The 18,706-nt window shown below is 41.2% G+C and overlaps 1 protein-coding gene across 1 annotated transcript in view; it reads left to right on the top strand.

The window, feature by feature from the left end:
* LOC126088289 (zwei Ig domain protein zig-8-like) overlaps positions 1–18,706 on the top strand; it is a 377,426-nt gene that overhangs the window by 113,421 nt on the left and 245,299 nt on the right. The window lies entirely within an intron of this gene.

The following is an 18,706-nucleotide window of genomic DNA, read 5'->3' as shown; positions in this document are numbered from 1 at the left end:
TGGATGCTGTGAACGTGAACAGGCGTCTGGAGTTGTCGGTTCGAAACCGGTAATGGTGCTACTTGTGTTAATAAATATTATTGTTAACAGTGGCCGGTTTTGTTTTCTTCTTTGCAAGAATCATCTTGTAAAAAATTTCTTACTGGCACTCATAATCGATCAGTTTCCTGAGAACTTTCTTAATGAAGTATTTATTCTCTAATTTGTCTCATTTCTTGCGAACATCACAGTTCCATGGTATTATAACACCTTCTCAACTTTTTGAGCACAGTTAAATTATTTATAAACAGAGATAGCTTGTTCTTTTTTAGTTTTCTTAAGTAATGTTATGTTTGCTACATACAATTTTCTCCATTTCAACTCTTCTGATACCTACAGCACTCGGTTTTCTAGTTCACTTATACTGCGGTTTACTATTAGTGATAGTAGCGCAGGATGAATATGGTTCGAGGCCACAGTACAACTTTGCCATACGCCTGCTGTAAATAACTTATCGTACCTGAAGGTGATCAGATGATCAAAACCGACAGGTGATAAAGATTTCATCAGCAACAGCTGTTCTCGGTTTTGAAACGAGGTGTTTTATTCTCAAGCTACATTTAACAAAACAGACGGCGCGAAAAGAAAACTAACGCGAAGTCGGAGTTCAGTATTACAAAAAACCATTTAGCTTGCGTACGGGATAATGACTACGAATAATAGGTATTGGGGGTGTATGAAAGCACAGAAACTATAAAGACTGAAAAAAATGAGAAAGAGATATACAGATGGACGTTGCTCCATCGGCGGGTAAGTGTCGCATTACTCGAATGGGTGCTTACGTACAGGACGAAACTCAGACGAAGGTCAGAAGAAAGGGACGAGTGCAAGGAACTATTTCAACTGTCCTTTCTTTTCATTTCCTCCAGCTATTACCGCACCTTTCAGAACGATCTAGCTTTTGTTAACAGACGACCGGGAGAAGCGTACCCGAGTCAAACAAAGGTGCGTCGTTAAAGCGATCAGCAGTTAAACTCATTAAAATCGGAATGGCTTTCTGTCCATGCGCCGCCTCCCATTACAATAACAATAACAATAATTAGTATTCCATTATCGATGATAATGCTCTACGTGGTCTGTGGTCGTAATGACGACCAATAGGATTCGGCGCCCTTCTGGCGTGCGACCAATCGGGGAGAGTGGAAATTGTGCTGGCGGGAACGGCAAGGATGCGGTTGTAATGGGAAAGCGAAGAGCCGGTGAGAGGACGCACGAGCTATAGAAGTGTGAAGGACGGGCAGATTGCGATGCTATTGTGGCGCGGCAGGATCGATCGGGAAATCGACTACTCACTCGCGTGAATGCGTGCGTTAACACAGTGAAAACAGTCAAGGGAAGAGCCGATCACAGGGACAGTCTGTGTAGCTTTCGAAATTCACCGCACTTACTTGATAGCCACATATATTTTCCCGGCAAATATAGGGCGTTTCAGAATCATTTCTACATCTACATACATACTACGCAGTCCACCATACGGTGCATGGCGGAGGGTACCTCGTACCACAACTAGCATCTTCTCTCCCAGTTCCACTCCGTAACAGAACGAGGGAAAAACCACTGCCCATATGCGTCTGTACGAGCCCTAATCTCTCTTATCTTTGTAGTCTTTCCGCGAAATGTAAGTTGGCGGCAGTAAAATTGTATTGCAGTCAGCCTCAAATGCTGGTTCTCTAAATTTCCTCAGTAGCGATTCACGAAAAGAACGCCTCCTTTCCTGTAGAGACTCCTACACGAGTTCCTGAAGCATTTCCGTAAAACTCGCGTAATAATCAAACCTACCAGTAACAAATCTAGCAGCCCGCCTCTGAATTGCTTCTATGTCCTCCCTCAATCCGACCTGATAGGGATCCCAAACGCTCGAGCAGTACTCAAGAATAGGTCGTATTAGTGTTTTATAAGCGGCCTCCTTTACCGATGAAACACATCTTCCCAAAATTCTACAAATGAACCGAAGACGACTATCCGCGTTCCCCACAACAGCCATTCCATGCTTGTCCCACTTCATATCGCTCTGCAATGTTACGCCCAAATATTTTATTGACGTGACTGTGTCATGCATTACACTACTAATGGAGTATTCAAACATTACAGGATTCTTTTTCCTATTCATCAGCATTAATTTACATTTATCTGTATTTAGAGATAGCTGCCATTCTTTACACCAATCACGAATCCTCTCCAAGTCATCTTGTATCCTCCTACAGTCACTCAACGACGACACCTTCCCATACACCAGAGCATCATCAGCAAACAGCCGCACACTGCTATCCACCCTATCCAAAAGATCATTTATGTAGATAGAAAACAACAGTGGACCTACCACACTTCCCTGGGGCACTCCAGATGATACCCTCACCTCCGATGGACACTCACCATCGAGTACAACGTACTGGGTTCTATTACTTAAGAAGTCTTCAAGCCACTCACAGACTTGGGAACCAATCCCATATGCTTGTACCTTAGTTAGAAGTCTGCAGTGGGGCGCCGAGTCAAACGCTTTCCGGAAGTCCTTCATCAGATTTCACAATTGTACGATAGCGTACTGAAAAGTAATGACTCAGAATTTTTTGTATGAAAATTCTTATAGATTTTTAAATAACAGAAACTATACTAACACTCTGAATTTTTCTTCACTTCTACATTTTTATTTCATAACATGGCAACGAACACATTTCTCGTAATAAGAGACAAGTTTGTTGATATCGTCACTGTAGAAAGTTTGACTTTGTTGACTGAGGCACGAGTTGGGACTCTATGCAGGATGATCGATGACGGTGAACCAAAGACTTCGGATTGTTGCAAATATCACAGCGCTCGTGCTTCGTCTGGCATTGTTATGCTGAAGAATCGGGCGCTCCAAGTGTGGACGAGCTATTTGGATTCGAAACTCACCGACGTAGTTTCGTTGCACACGGCAATTTTTGTTACATCCTACAATTCGGAATCCTCTTTCTGCAGACGGTTGTAGCTTAAGTCAGCGGAGTGAGAAAATCGACCGAGTAATATGCTTCACATGTTATCAGTGTCGGTTGAGGCATTTCTTTCTGCACGCCATGGCATACCATATACATTATTTATCAAGTCAATAAACCTTCTTCTGAACACGTTCTAATCATACAGGGATGAATGGTGTCGTTAAAAAAGGTCTTTAACCGCCTTCTGACACTGCATGCCAATTTTACACTCACACTTACTTTTTTACGAAAAATTGTAACTTGAAAGATACTTTTAACTATCATTTCAAAAAGGGCGTTAAAGGTGTCCAGCCTCATACCGATGTTTTATAAAGCTAACTTATTAATCACGAATGAGAGACTCCATTTTCAAATTATCTTATTACAAATACTATTTTATTTGTTTTAAAACACCGATAAAATAGATAATTTATGTACAGAATTGCATAGATAATAACCGTGACGACTGCCGTACTCCATTTTCTTTGCTTGTCGTACAGGTTGACTTTTCTAAATGAATACATTCCGAAACTACAGACATATTTGTCATTGTCGCCTTGAATTGTTATTGACGTATTGCTTACATACTGTGCGAAGTGCAATTAAAATCTCAAAATACAGTTAGAGTTGATTGTGACCTTAGTCATCTACAAGGCAAGATGCGACCACTGAACACTGATCTATAATATACATTTCGAGTTTAATTACTTCCTTGTATTCGTATTTCTCATTAAACCTTTCATAAAAAACAGGTAAAAGTAATTATTAAAGTCGAAAGCTAGAAACTTCAAGCAACTGATGACAGTCAAATATTTTCATGAGCAATACATTACGTTTCTTTACTTTTTTTGTTTTGTGTTTCTAGTTGTTCATTAATTATCAACTTAGGCAACAACAAGGTGGTGTAAATACTACTGTTACAAACAATAAATGACAAGCTTACGATGCCAAGGGAAAAATCCTTACAAGCTGTCGTGAGAAGCGTCACTCCACAATGGTGGTTGCAGCTCAAGCACCTGCTCAAAGAGAAAGGCATCATTCCCACAACTACCCTTATCTCAACGACTACACTTATTCAAAATAGAGCCATTATTTAAAACTGTAAAAGCCCGAAGGTTCCTCAAGGATCCCTTGGTTTTTTAAAAAATGCAGGAAGAAACTTGAGGTGAATTTTGACTTAGGTGTTTAAAAGCATTCCTGGGCACTAACTACGAGTTGCTGGTTCATCTGAATGACGGTAGAGACCTCCATGAGGCAACTAGCTAGCTCGCTTGCTCGTTTATCAACCAATGCGCAGGATTTCCCAAATCTGCGGGAGTACGGCGAAAGTTGTATCTTTCAATAGGAGTATCCACTACCGCACTATTACATGACTGTAACGTCATTGCTTATCAATGAGCTGCCTCAACGTTGAGACGACCTCCTAGTGTAGCAATGTTGTCCAAGGTCAAGCAATCTCCCTGTATATGAATTGTGTTTGTAGGCGTTTGTGAATGACTGCAACAACACTGGGTGAAATGTAATGCCGCATATCAACAGTAGTGAACGCAGTAATTCGAAAGATGCTCCCAAAAGTATGGGTTGAATTTCATTATCATCTGGATGTTTGTGGTGTGTTTGTTGAAGGGAGTATTCAACATTATAAAAGGTAAATGAAAACTTTGATCAGAAACTTACCTGTACAAAGCGCCCAAGGTTTAGTGTCCATGCTTGAAAATATATACTTTTTTTAAAAAATTAGGTGTTTCTCTACAAAATAAAAACATTACAGTCCCATTCGAAGTTAAATACGCACCAGGTTCCTGTCTTCATTGATTTAGAAGATATAATCGTGTGAAACTGAATGTATCCATTTGAAACTACCTGTATACTTCACACCAGATTTCTTATTTTACCGACGAAACACGTAATGTCTCTGTTGCCCGTGATGCCAAGTACTAAAGTATTTCGGGTTCACATTACTAAAATGTTATTTTTACCATATACGTCTGACGATATAACACCCCGCTGAAAAAGTTATTACGTTAAATTCTGTAAACTACTGCGTACAAATAAATCCAGTATGTCGATAGGTCATAAATGACATAACAGCAGCTACAAAGTTCGAGTACTCGATAAACCCAACACCCAAATGTTCACATGCAAGACAGACTATAAAGTTGACTCTTGCCGAGAACTGAACTTGAAATTATCGTTACAATCGTAAAACGTTGGGGCATTTGTTGGACCGCATGTTTCCCAAGTTGACACTTACTTAGCTATTTTTTCATTTACAAACATCCGTACTCTGTCTCATTCTTACAAGAGAAACTTCCCTCAGTGGACAGCCCGTCAAAAACTGAACACAGATCAAGCGTGAAAACTGGAAGAAGGTGTACTGAACTGTCAAAAAAGAAGCAAAGCAGAAACAGTGAACGGTCCAAGGACAGGAAGTCCAACATAGAGGAGCATCAGAAAGCGAATAGGACGTGGTCGCGGTGTTAGTCAACTAAGCGGGCTAGACGTAATGAAACATTACCCGTGCCAAAAATTTTGAGTTTTTTCCGCTGTTAGCTGTATTCAGATTTGTGTCTATGTCGTGGTAGAACGTCCGATTCCAACAGCGAGGTGTAAGCAAGGGACCTATAATGACAGTTGATTCTGCACGACAACTCTCTCTGAAGCCGAAAGGAAATGGCTTTCGAATGGACACCGCAAACGTTTGATGACAAGGCGAAAAGCCAACCGAATCCTCCACCGGAAAATGTCTGCCGTGTCATACACGGGCTAAGCTACAGTATGTGTGTCATATGACAGGAATTTCTCGATGGACCTAATTTGTACGCCTGGTAAGTGAGTGAGGTGCGCCTCCTTGCCCGATTTAGGTGTTTGTATGTTGTACATGTGATCATTCCTAAGGAAATAATGAAAACACGGTAGTTTGTTACATAAGCTGCAACAAATGAACGCAACAACTTCACAATTACACAGTGTCTGTGCGCTCTGTCAAAACGTATGTTTTTAACAGTTTTGAAGTTACATTCCGTTTTGAAACATTTGACACCTGAACTCCTTTCTTGTGACATAGTTCACTCCCGTTTATTTGTTGTTTTCATTTATATGAGGCGCCTATTAGGTATCTCGCCCTGCACTTACTATCCTACCGAGCGAGGTGGCGCAGTGGTTAGCACACTGGACTCGCATTCGGGAGGACGACGGTTCAATCCCGCGTCCGGCCATCCTGATTTAGGTTTTCCGTGATTTCCCTAAATCACAAGAGGCAAATGCCGGGATGGTACCTTTGAAAGGGCACGGCCGACATCCTTCCCTAATCCGATGAGACCGATGACCTCGCTGTTTGGTTTCTTCCCCCCCAAACAAACTTACTATTCATCACGTTTGGTTGTGACGGCAACGTAATCAAACCATATGATTGATATTCTATAAGCAATATGTAGTGCAACAACTACCAAAACTACAGAAAGAGAACAAAAATTTCAGTAACCGAAGGGACAGTTCATTGAAAAAAATAAAAATAATTATAAATGGCACGAGGGAGTTTCGGATGCGACTTGTATGCTTTAAGGTCCAACAAAAAAACAACTTTTTTTCTTTTTAATCTCATTTTGCTCCTTTTTGGTCGTTGTATTTTTTTCGGGGCGGTTGTACCATGACGCTTGTAAAAGTTCGTTGTTCATCCATTAACTGAGTTTTTTTTTATTACAGAGGGCAGCGAAACCTGTGACCGAACACGCTTTTTTTTATTTCATTTTGTTCGTTTTTGTTCGTTGTATCCGCTCGGGGCGGACGTCGCAAGACTCCCGTTTCGGTCCGTCGTCGATCAAGTAACTCAGTTTTTTATTACAGAGGGCAGCTAACCCCTGACCGAACACCCTGAGCTACCGTGCCGGCTCCCTTAACCTCGCCGCCACGGCCATGCATTTGTGCTCAATATTACACTTGTTAAATTTCAACCATTCACTGTTATTATTTTGCATTTTTTCACAATTCAGTGAAGCGTCTTCCTGTTTTCATGCTTGAACGGTGATGTTCGCTTTTTGACGGGTTATCCACTGGGCCATCTTACCACTAAATCTGAGGGGAGAACGATAGGTAGGTTCCCTTGTTAGGAAACACTTTCTTCTAAAGATTTTCATCACTTGATATTCGTTAGAATACCAAGAGTCGTCCATAAATTATAATTACTCACGTCGAACCTGCTATGATATCCCTTTTCGTCAGCCTTATTGTCTGTTTTATTTATCCCGTCTTTTCTGAGTCATCAGTCTTCTGACTAATACGATGTGGCGCACCACCAATACATTTTTGGTGTCTACCTCTTCACCTCACAGTTGCACTTGCACCCTGCGACGTCAATTATTTGTTGCATACAGTCCAATCTCTGCCTTCTCCTAGAGTCTTTACCATCTACAGCTTCCTCTAGTACAATGAAAGTTATTCCCAGAACTATTAAAACATATCCAGGCAGACTGACCATTCTTCTTTTCATTGTTTTGAGTATGATCCATTCTTTGCCGATTCTGCGGGGAACCTCCTCATTCTTGGTCTTATCAGATCACATCATTTCCAGCATCCTTCTGTTCCACCACATCGCAAATTCTACGATTCTGTTCTTTTACTTTTCTGCAGCAGGCTGTGATTCCCACTACCGTACGGTGCTGCACTCTAACGTACATTCTCAGAAATTTCTTCCTCAAATTAAGGCCTATCTTTGATAGTAGAAGAAGTTCGTTGGCATGAAATACCCTATTTCCCGGTGCTAGTTAGTCTTTTATGGCTTTGCTTCGTCCTTCAAGCGTTAGTTTGTTCCAAAATAACGGAATCCCTTAACTTTGTCTACCTTACGTCGGAAATTCTGATGTTAAAATACCGATAAACTCTGTTCTGCTTCTTTCGCCTTTCTTGGGGTTTACTCTCAAGACACAGACTTTGCTCATTAAACTAATTAAACTACTTATCTCATTGAACAGATCATGCAATTCTTCTTGACTTTCAATGAGGATATCAATGGTTCTTGTACATATTACCCGTCTTTCCCCAACTGTAAGTCCTGATTTTGTCAGAATTTCGAACATCTGGCACCATTTTAGGTTGTAAAACTCATTTTGTAGTTCGACTTGGTTTTTCTTAACTCTTGCTTCCATTATCAACTGCCTTTCCGATTGATAAACTGATCATCTCGCAGATTTTTGAGTTTCTTTTCCCCTCTTCTGTTAATGAGTCATCTCCGCAACTGGGTTGCGTGTGGTGTTAGGCTGACTGCGCGATAGTTATCGGACGTACCTGTAGTTGCTATCTTCGGGACTGTGACGATGATATTTTACCGGAAATACGATGGTACGTCTTCAGTCTCATTAATTCTACTGCCAACCTGAATAGTCGTTTGGTTGCCGTCTCCACAATGATTTTAGAAATTTAAAAGCAATGTTACCTACCCCTGCCATCTTTATTTGAACGCAAATCTTCCACAGTTCCTTTAAACCCTGCCTCTAATACTGGATCAAATATGTATTCGGTATCGGTTACCATTTCGTCTCCTATCACACCGCCCCTTTCAATGTGCTCATTCCATGATTCTGCCCTTCCCCTGCGTTTAGTAGCGGACTTGTCATTCACTTCTTAATGTTGACAGCTTGACTGAAGGTTTCTAGAATGAATTTGCACTCTGTAGGTAACTGTACACGGTGATTTGGAACTTTCTCGTAAATTATAACCGTGTACCAGACACGGACTCGAACCTTGCGCCATTACGTCAGGTCTTTACCTTTTGGGAGTAGGAAAAATCAATGGTGTCTTCGAAAAAGCATACCACTCGTTAACGTACGTCATCTTTAACTGCTTTCACGTAAGTCACGTTGGCGTAAGTTGCGTTCGCTATGTTCGGGAGACAGACTGTTTCGACCAACTATCTGTCAAGGGTATCGAAGAATGGAATGCTTTTGTCCATGTGAGAATCCGAATCTAGCCGTAGATATCCTGGCGTCTGTCTCCCAGTCGTCGTCGGCACTACTCACAGCATTTAAAAAAAAAAAAAAAACAAAAAACAAAAAAAAAACACAACTCCAGCCGCAATCTGCGCTGAATTCACGACCCGAGAGCGAAACGTGAACGTCCCGAGCAGCTGCCGTGAGCAAACTGTTGCTGAGGCATGGCTTACGACTCGACCGTACAGCTCCACCAGTACCTCACCCCCTACCTTCCAAAATCCACGGAAGTTCGCCTCAACACCTTGCAGGGCTAACAATCCTGTAAAAATGGAGACTATTCCACCTCGTACATTCCAAAGCTCACGAAAGTTCTCCTTCATACCTTGCAGGACTAACAATCCTGGAAAAATGGATAACCTGTGGGATTGTTTCCAGAATGTATTTTCACTCTGCAGAGGAGGATGCACTATTTTCACTTTAGTTTCAAATAACTTTAGATCGAATGGAGTACCAATCAGAAACATTTTACCAATGGAGAGATCATTATGATACTTTTTCAACTTTCTATGGATACATATTGCATGTCTTTAATGCAGTGGTTTCCATTGCTTTCTGCATCCTCTGCCGTTACCGTTGCTGATTCCTTCCCTTTTATAATCAGTTTCCAACACCAAAGGCAAGAGGTTGTCCTGAAAGTGTTAGTTCTTCCTCCCTCTTTAACAAGGCCATAATCAGAACTAGGAAGATTGGAAATCTGTGACCACAATTAATGAAGATTTTTATGCAATGTTTAAGCAGTAGCACATATCGAACCCGTGACCTAGGACATATATTACTAAACAAAGACGCCATCCCTAGGTGACAGGTGCAGACCCCCAGAGAGCACATGTATACCTCCTGTCTTTTGAAAAATATACTATATTTCCACTAGCTTCCATGTCCGCAGTCGTTAATTGAAATGTGTTTGCTAAAGAAGAATATATGTTTTGTTGCAGGGAAACTAATTCTTTGATTTCACGGAACTATAAACAACGTTTATGTTACAATTACTAGTGTACAAGCCCTAATTTGTGTCCAAGTCCGACGTGGAACGTAGTATGCGAAATACGTCATAACTGTTGATTTGGAAACTGCTGTGAGTGAAGACGTAATACTGTATCTTTCTTTATTACATCGAATAAGAAAGTTCTATACAGCGTATAGCGCAGAGATCGTATTACCAATATCAGCTATTTTCCGACCGATTCAATTCGCAGAACAACGAGGGAAAATTCCAATATTCCTCAGTGTGCACTCTAATCCCTCATCTCTTTCTTCTGATCCCTGCGCCAGGTGTAAGGGGGAAGCAGCAGTACTCTTGAATGTTTTTTCTCGAATGCCGACTCACTCAGTTTGCCCAAGCGAGTGTTCCGAGAATAGCTATGCCTTTCTTTCAAAGATTCCCAAGTAATGAAGGGCGACATAAATGTCGATTCGGAGAAGAGATGTATACTCCTTCTCCCACGTTTCCGGGCGGTAGTCACTGGTTTTATTTTTACAATATAAAGACGAGAGATTTATTATTCGCTGTAATTAAGAACGATACAGCATTACGTCTCCACTCACGTATTTCGCATGCTACGTTCCACGTCGGACTTAGACACAAAGTAGGGCTTGTGCACTAGTAATTGCAACATAAACGGTGTTTATAGTCCCGTGAAATCAAAGAAGGAAAAATAATTTTGATATCACTTTCGTCCATATATCGGTTCGGCAGAACCGACTACCTATGTCACTATCAGAGCCTCTCTAAGTTCATTCAATGTCTGCCGTAGCTCCCACTTTATAAGGAAACCAAGCATTGGAGCAACATTGCAGAATTGTACGAGCTAGCAATTTGTGTGCGGTTCCTAAAGGGATACACGACATCTTACCAAGCCCAATTGAGTTCTGCAATTAATATCAGGTGGTTAAAGCAAATATTCCGTTCAAGAATCGCCAGAGGATGAGGTATACTTGCAAAAGGCAGTGAAGTGCAGGATGATTTCACTTAGATTACATCATGGTCGGACAGAGACTCCGAAACCAAGTATTGGATTGTAACGCTTACCCAGCCCAAATATAGACACATACTACATTTGGGTAATGATGAAGAGTTGGCTGAAATTTAAAAAACTAGTCAGAAGGAATGAATGCACAACATGCAGTGAACCGAAACACGAGGGAATGAAGAGATGCCTGATGTTCTCTCAGGCTATAGATGCTGCGATAGTAAATAGCTCAGTAGGCTGCCCAGTTGAAGAGGAATGGATACATCTAAAAAGATACATAAAAGAAAATGAAAAGAGAAACATAAGTACAAGGAAGGTAACAACGAAGAAACCATGGATAACAGAAGAAATCCTTCAGTTGATTGACCAGAGAAGGAGGTGCAAGGGTGTGCAGGGAAATTCAGGAACGAAATAAATAGAACATCTCGGGAAGATAAGGCGAAATGGCTGCAGGAAGAACCCTTAATGCAGATGATCGTCGGAAAGACTGACTCAGTATATAGAAAAGTCAAAACAAATCCTAGTGAAACTAAAGGAAAGGTCGGTAACATTAAGTGTGGAATGGTAAATCCAGTGGAGAGAGCAACTGGACAGAAAGATTACACTGAGGAACTCTATGAAAAGAGGATTTAAACTCTGTGATCAAAACTATCCGGACACCCCCAAAACATAAGTTTTTCACATTAGGTGCATTGTGCTGCCACCTAGTGCCAGGTACTCCACATCAGCGACCTCAGTAGTCATTAGACACCGTGAGAGAGCAGAATGGAGCTCTCCGCGGAACACTTCGAACGTGGTCAGGTGATATGGTGTCAGTTGTGTCATACGTCTGAACACTCCTAAACAGCCCTAGGTCCACTGTTCCCGATGTGATAGTGAAGTGGAAACGTGAAGGAAAACGAACAGCACAAAAGCGTACCAGCTGACCTCGTCTGTTGACAGAGGGTCGTAATGTGTAATAGGCAGACATCTATCCAGACCATCCCACAGGAATTCCAAACTGCATCAGGATCCACTGCAAGTACTATGACGGTTAGGCGGGAGGTGAGAAAACTTGCATTCCATGTTCGAGGAGCTGCTCATAAGCCACACATCACGCCGATAAATGCCAAGCGACGCCTCTCTTGCTGTAAGGAGTGTAAACATTGAACGAATGAACAGTGGAAAAACGTTGTGTGGAGTGACGAATCATGGTACACAATGTGGTGATACGATGGCAGGGTATGGATATAGCGAATGCCCGGTGAACGTCATCTGTCAGTGTGTGTAGCGCCGACAGTAAAATTCGGAGGCGGTGTGTTACGGTGTGGTCGTGTTTTATCATCGAGGGTGCTTGCGCCCCTTGCTGTTTTGCGTGGCACTATTACAACACAGGCCAACATTGATGTTTGAAGCAGTTTCTACCTTCACACTGGTGAAGAGTAATTCGGGGATGGCGATTGCATCTTTATACGCGATCGAGTACCGGTTCATAATGCATAGTCTGTGGCGGAGTTACACGACAATAACATCTCTGTAATAGACTGGCCTGCACAGCGTCCTGACCTGAATCCTGTAGAGCGCTGACTTCGTGCCAGGCCTCACCGACCGATATCGATACCTCTACTCAGTGCAGCACTCCGTGAAGAATGGGCTGCCATTGCCCGAGAAACGTTCCAGCACCTGACTGAGAGTATGCCTGCGAGAGTCGAAGCTGTCATCAAGGCTTAGGGAGGGCCAACACCATAGTGACTTCTAGCATTACCAATGGAGGGCGCCACTAACTTGTAAGTCGTTTTCAGCCAGGTGTCCGGATACTTTTGATCGCATAGTCTACCTGATAATGTGACAGAAAAAGAAACTGGAGTCGATATAGAAGAAATAGGAAGTCACAATTAGAACTAAAATTTATAGGAGCTCTGGAAGACCTAAAATCTATTAAGTCAGATAGGATAGACAACATTAGATCTGAGTTTCTAAAATCATTTCGGGAAGTGTCAACAAATTGTATATTAACATGGGTGTTTAGAATGCATGAGACTGGCGATATTAACGGACTTGTGGAAAGAATCATCATCCACACGATTCCGAAGATTGCAAGAGCCGACAAGTGCAAGGATTATCGTGCAGGCAGCAAACAGCTAACGCATCCAAGTTAGTGACAAGAGTAATACACAGAAGAATGGAAAAGAAAAATTACGATCCATTAGGTGATCAGTTTGGCTTTAGAAAATGTAAATCACCGGAGAAGTAGTTATGACGTTGGGGTTTGTAATGGAAGCAAGAGCGAAGAAAAGTCAAGACACGTTCGTAGGATTTGTCAATCTGCAAAAAGCATTCGCCAAAGACATTGGTGCAGGATGGATGTTCGAAATTCTGAGAAAAATAGGGGTAAGCCGTACGGAAAAATGTTTAATATACGATATGTATTAGAATCAAAAGGGAACAATAAGAGAGGAAGACCAAGATCGAATTGTACGGCCTGAAAGGTTTGTAAGACATGTATGTAATCTTTGGTCCCTAGTGTTGAATCCATATGTCAATGAAGCAATATAGAAAATAAAAGAAAGGTTCAAGAGTGGAATTAAAATTCAAGCCGAAAGGACATCAATATCAAGATTCGCTGGAAGAATTAAGGGATCAGCTGAATGGAATGAACTGTCTAATGAGTACGGAACATAAATTGAGAGTCAATACAAAGAAAGACGAAAATAATGAGAAGCATAAGAAATTAGAACAGCGAGAAACTTAACATCACAGTCAGTGACCATGGAGATGATGAAGTTACCTATATAGTGAAATAACTAATGAAGGACGGAGCAAGCTGGACTTAAAAATAGACCAGCACTGCCAGAAAGGGCATTTCTTGGCAAGAGAAGTCTACTGATATCGACCGTAGGCCTTAATTTAAGGAATAAATTTCTGAGAATGTACGTCTGGAGCACAGCATTGTATGGTAGTGAGGCATTGCCTTTGGAAAAACGGAGCAAAGATAAACAGAAATATTTGACATGTTGTGCTACAGAAGAATGTTGAAAATTAGATGGGATGATAGCAAAACAAATGGAGAGGTTCTTCGCAGAGTTGGCAAGGAAAGGATAAGAGGAAAATATTGACAAGAAGAAGGGACAGGATGATAGGACTTTCGTGTCTTTCTTTTATGGCACCGGTACGCAGGGAGCTGTATGGGGTAAAAACTGTAGAGGAAGACAGAGATTGGAATAAACCAAGCAAATAATTGAGGACGTAGGTTGCTAGTGCTACACTGAGATCAAGAGGTTGAAACAGGAGATGAATTCATGGCGTGCCCCTCAAACCAGTCAGAAGATTGATAACTCAAAAAAGAAAAAAGTACTAGTTGAAGAGCTGCGATTTTGGGACATGAGTAATGCATTTGGGAATAGTTTTCACGGTACTAAAGGCAAAAACTACATATATTAGAATAAACGTCATAAATAATTGAGGACATTGTGGGTTGGTTATCTCTGAAGTATATGAAATCGTCCGGACTGCATAAAGTAAATCAAAGGCTCTTGCTGAAACAAAGAAAGAAATTAAAGATATGTCCTGCCTGCAATGGACATAGCTCTGTTTCTAGGTATTAAGTTGTTCACTTTATTGAGGGTACTATCCTTCTAGTGTCCACATTTAAGAAGAGCTGACATTGCGTATAACGAGTATACATGCTGTATAGGGCGTCGTGCCTTATTCTTCGAACATCGAGAAGCGAAACCATAAACAACAGTTTTTAAATTTCATGCCTCTCAGAGTTGTTATAATAAGGAAACAGGGAATTAGCATACCGAAATCTTGTTTAAGAAATCACTCCACCGTTCACAACTGAATGAGAGAAGGCAAATAAAATAAGAAGTAAGGAGTATAGGTGGGGTTGTGAAGTTCGGACTCGAGAATCTTCATCAGTATATCACGTGAAGAGTGATATCTCATGAGTTTGAGGCACACGTACGTGAGGCAGATGAAAACGGGGAAACACATACACGTTCCCATGCCTGATACGTTGTACGATAGCAGTTGACATTCAAAACAGCTTCCAATCCTCTTCAAATAAACATAGGTACAGTATTAAGGCTTTGACGACCGGATGACATATCTTCTGGTAAACCTTCCGGAATGTAAGGTCGTAGTCCATGAAACTCTTCAGCTCCTAACGTTTCGTCCAGAGCTGCGCTGGACATCTTCAGAGGGGTGTTTCTCCTCTGAAGATGTCCAGCGCAGCTCTGGACGAAACGTTAGGAGCTGAAGAGTTTCATGGACCACGACCTTACATCCCGGAAGGTTTACCAGAAGATAGTTACAGTATTGTTTTCAAGGCTGCCTTACACCATTCTTCCTTTAAAGTAACGACAGGTTCTGTTACCGATGATGGAGGTCCATATTCTCTCCGAAGTAATCCACAAAGGCTCTATAATATTCAAATCTAGTGACAGTGGTGGCCAGGGCAGATGGGACAATATATCCTTGTAGTCACAAAATCAGTTCTGGATGATGCGTGCTGGTTGAGCAGTGTCCCTGTTGTCTTGGAATACATCATCGCTATTGGGGATGGTTCAAATGGTTTAGATTGCTCTAAGCACTATTGGACTTAATATCTGAGGTCATCAGTCCCCTATACTTAGAACTACTTAAACCTAACTAACCTAACGACGTCACACACTTCCATGCTTGAGGCAGGATTCGAACCTGCGACCGTAGCAGCATGGTGGTTCCGGACTGAAGCTCATAGACTGCTCGACCACCGCGGATGGCTCCATTGGGGAAAAAACATTATTCCGTGGGGTTGAGCTGATGACCCAAAATGGTCACATGATCATTGGCAGTAATTCGAACTCGGAGGCCTACTGAATACCACTACATATAACTGCCCAAATGAAGTTGGAGAAAGTGTACAACAATACATAACTGACTTTCTTCCGTTGCTCCAAACCCAGATTTTTATCTTCGGCACCACGTTTACTTGTTAGGGTCGTCTGGATCACTGATGAGTGGTTTTGTAATTTCAGATCGCCTTGCATTTCCTTTCTTATAGAGTTTCTTAATATTGTTACGGTGCTGACAGGCTTCGCGAGAGTTACATTAATTTCTGCAATGCCTTTTTCCCCCTTATTTTTCGTCACAGTCCTCTTCAATAATGGTATGCCAGGATCGCAGAACAAACACTTTAGTTCATCTGATGCTTTTCTACTTTTCGTATATGGGGTATAAATCTTCGATACAGTGCCTCATGATAACCAAAGCGCTTCTGCTACTTTGATCACGGATGCATGCACCACAGGAGCAACAACAATTTGAGCAACATCGAAGTCACTTAGCTCCGACATAATGCACTCACAAATACACAGAACGTTGTTCTAATAACGAAAGACGCTTGCAAAGTACAGGTACAGTTCGAAGTTAAAAACAACAAATATTCAGCAAGAAACGAAAACGACGAAACAAAAAAGGCAGCAATCAGTGTGACATAAATACTGGTATTGTATTTCATCTGCTCTGAACTCATCCGAAGGGTCACTAATAATGGGAGCAAACATTTCATTTTGTTTACTTACATTAATTCAGCTAATGATACTGTTATGTTATTTTTGTTTCGGTGAATTCAAATAAAAATATTCTTTTACAGTATTCCTAAAATCTCGCAGAGAAACCTGATTGCTGCTACGGCCGAGCGGCTCTAGGCGCTTCAGTTCGAAACAGCGCTGCTGCTACGAAAGACGCTTGCAAAGTCCAGGTACAGTTCAAAGTTAAAAACAACAAATATTCAGCAAGAAACGAAAACGACCAAACAAAAAAGGCAGCAATCAGTGTGACATAAATACCGGTATTGTATTTCATCTGCTCTGAACTCATCCGAAGGGTCAATACTAATGAGAGCAAACATTTCATTTTGTTTACTTACATTAATTCAGCTAATGATACTGTTATGTTATTTTTGTTTCGGCGAATTCAAATAAAAATATTCTTTTACAGTATTCCTAAAATCTCGCAGAGAAACCTGATTGCTGCTACGGCCGAGCGGCTCTAGGCGCTTCTGTTCGGAACCGCGCTGCTGCTACGGTCGCAGGTTCGAATTCTGTCTTGGGCATGGATGTCTGTGATGTCCTTAGGTTAGTTGGGTTTAAGTACTTCTAAGTCTAAGGGACTGATGACCTCAGAAGTCCCAAAGTTCTTAGAGCCATTTTTTGAGAAACCTGATTGTTGGGAGCCCTAAGGAATTGTGTTTCTCCTTCCCCTTTTGTTGTCAGAATCATCATCACAAAGAAACGCTGAAAGGAAATAGCTGAAACGTAAAAAAGTAATGTAAACTTGTACGTGTGGTGGTGCATTGAAGATTAGAAGATGGATGACCAAAAGTGGGCCAAATGCAGTGAATTTTTAGCTGCCTGAAGCATGTCTCCTTCAGAGCAGGACACCGGATATGGGTGGCAGATGGTCCATGATCTGTGCTTCTCCCCAATCGCCGTTGGTAGTGACGATTGGAAATTTCCATTTTTGAGAGTAAACGTTGATTTAAAATTTTAGAGCGTAAGCGATTAAGAACATGCCTTGTAGCCTGCTTTTCTTGGTGGGAAAGTGTTGAGGCCCATTGTAATTTCCTCATTTTCATTTCCTCCATTGGATGCAGTCGTTTTACAAAATGTTGCTGGTTTTCGTGAATATTTGGCTTGATCTCTCTCTCTGGATGGCAGGTAAATAATCATTTCGTACTTGGTTACGCTTAGTGACCAGATTTGTTGTTCTCACTCTAGCAGCAAACTTATGACGGGCATCTGGGAGATAAATTGAGGACAGAAGATAAATCTTGTCAAACGGTGTTGACCGCAGACAACAATAAATGATGTAGACCGTAGCCTATCTGTGGTAAGCTGTAATATCTCTTTAAATTTGATGAATTATTCTGATACATTTCTACCCTTGAATGACGTTAACTTATTTTCTATCTTCATACGCGTAGAATCCATGCGCAAAGTAGTTTCATACAATAGCTATGCCATGAGCGCATAATTATTCTTTGTAGTTCTCTCTCTGGTGGTTGTTAGAAAAAAGCTTTCGGGACTGTCTTCGTGCCGATTAGCCTGAGCATTGTTTGAAGAATTGTAATCTGAATATTGAGATTTATGACAAAAGATAACTAATACGAAATTGTACGATTAAAAGGGAAATATATATATATATATATATATATATATATATATATATATATATATATATATATTCCCTTCTAATTAACAACTATGCAATATATCGATGAATATCATTAATTCTCAAACGTCAAATACTGTAAATTGTTACACACGTATGAAGGAGCAATATATATACAGGGTGAGTCACCTAACGTTACCGCTGGATATATTTCGTAAACCACATCAAATACTGACGAATCGATTCCACAGACCGAACGTGAGGAGAGGGGCTAGTGTCATTGGTTAATACAAACCATAAAAAAATGCACGGAAGTATGTTTTTTAACACAAACCTACATTTTTTTAAATGGAACCCCGTTATTTTGTTAGCACATCTGAACATATAAACAAATACGTAATCAGTGCCGTTTGTTGCATTGTAAAATGTTAATTACATCCGGAGATATAGTAGCCTAAAGTTGACGCTTGAGTACCACTCCTCCGCTGTTCGATCGTGTGTATCGGAGAGCACCGAATTACGTAGGGATCCAAAGGGAACGGTGATGGACCTTAGGTACAGAAGAGACTGGAACAACACATTACGTCCACATGCTAACACCTTTTTATTGGTCCTTTTC

This window comes from Schistocerca cancellata, chromosome 6, assembly GCF_023864275.1.
Source record: "Schistocerca cancellata isolate TAMUIC-IGC-003103 chromosome 6, iqSchCanc2.1, whole genome shotgun sequence".
In the NCBI taxonomy this organism is placed as follows: domain Eukaryota; kingdom Metazoa; phylum Arthropoda; class Insecta; order Orthoptera; family Acrididae; genus Schistocerca; species Schistocerca cancellata.
The sequence above is the reverse complement of the archived record's forward strand: the minus strand, read 5'-3'. Positions and strand labels throughout refer to the sequence as shown.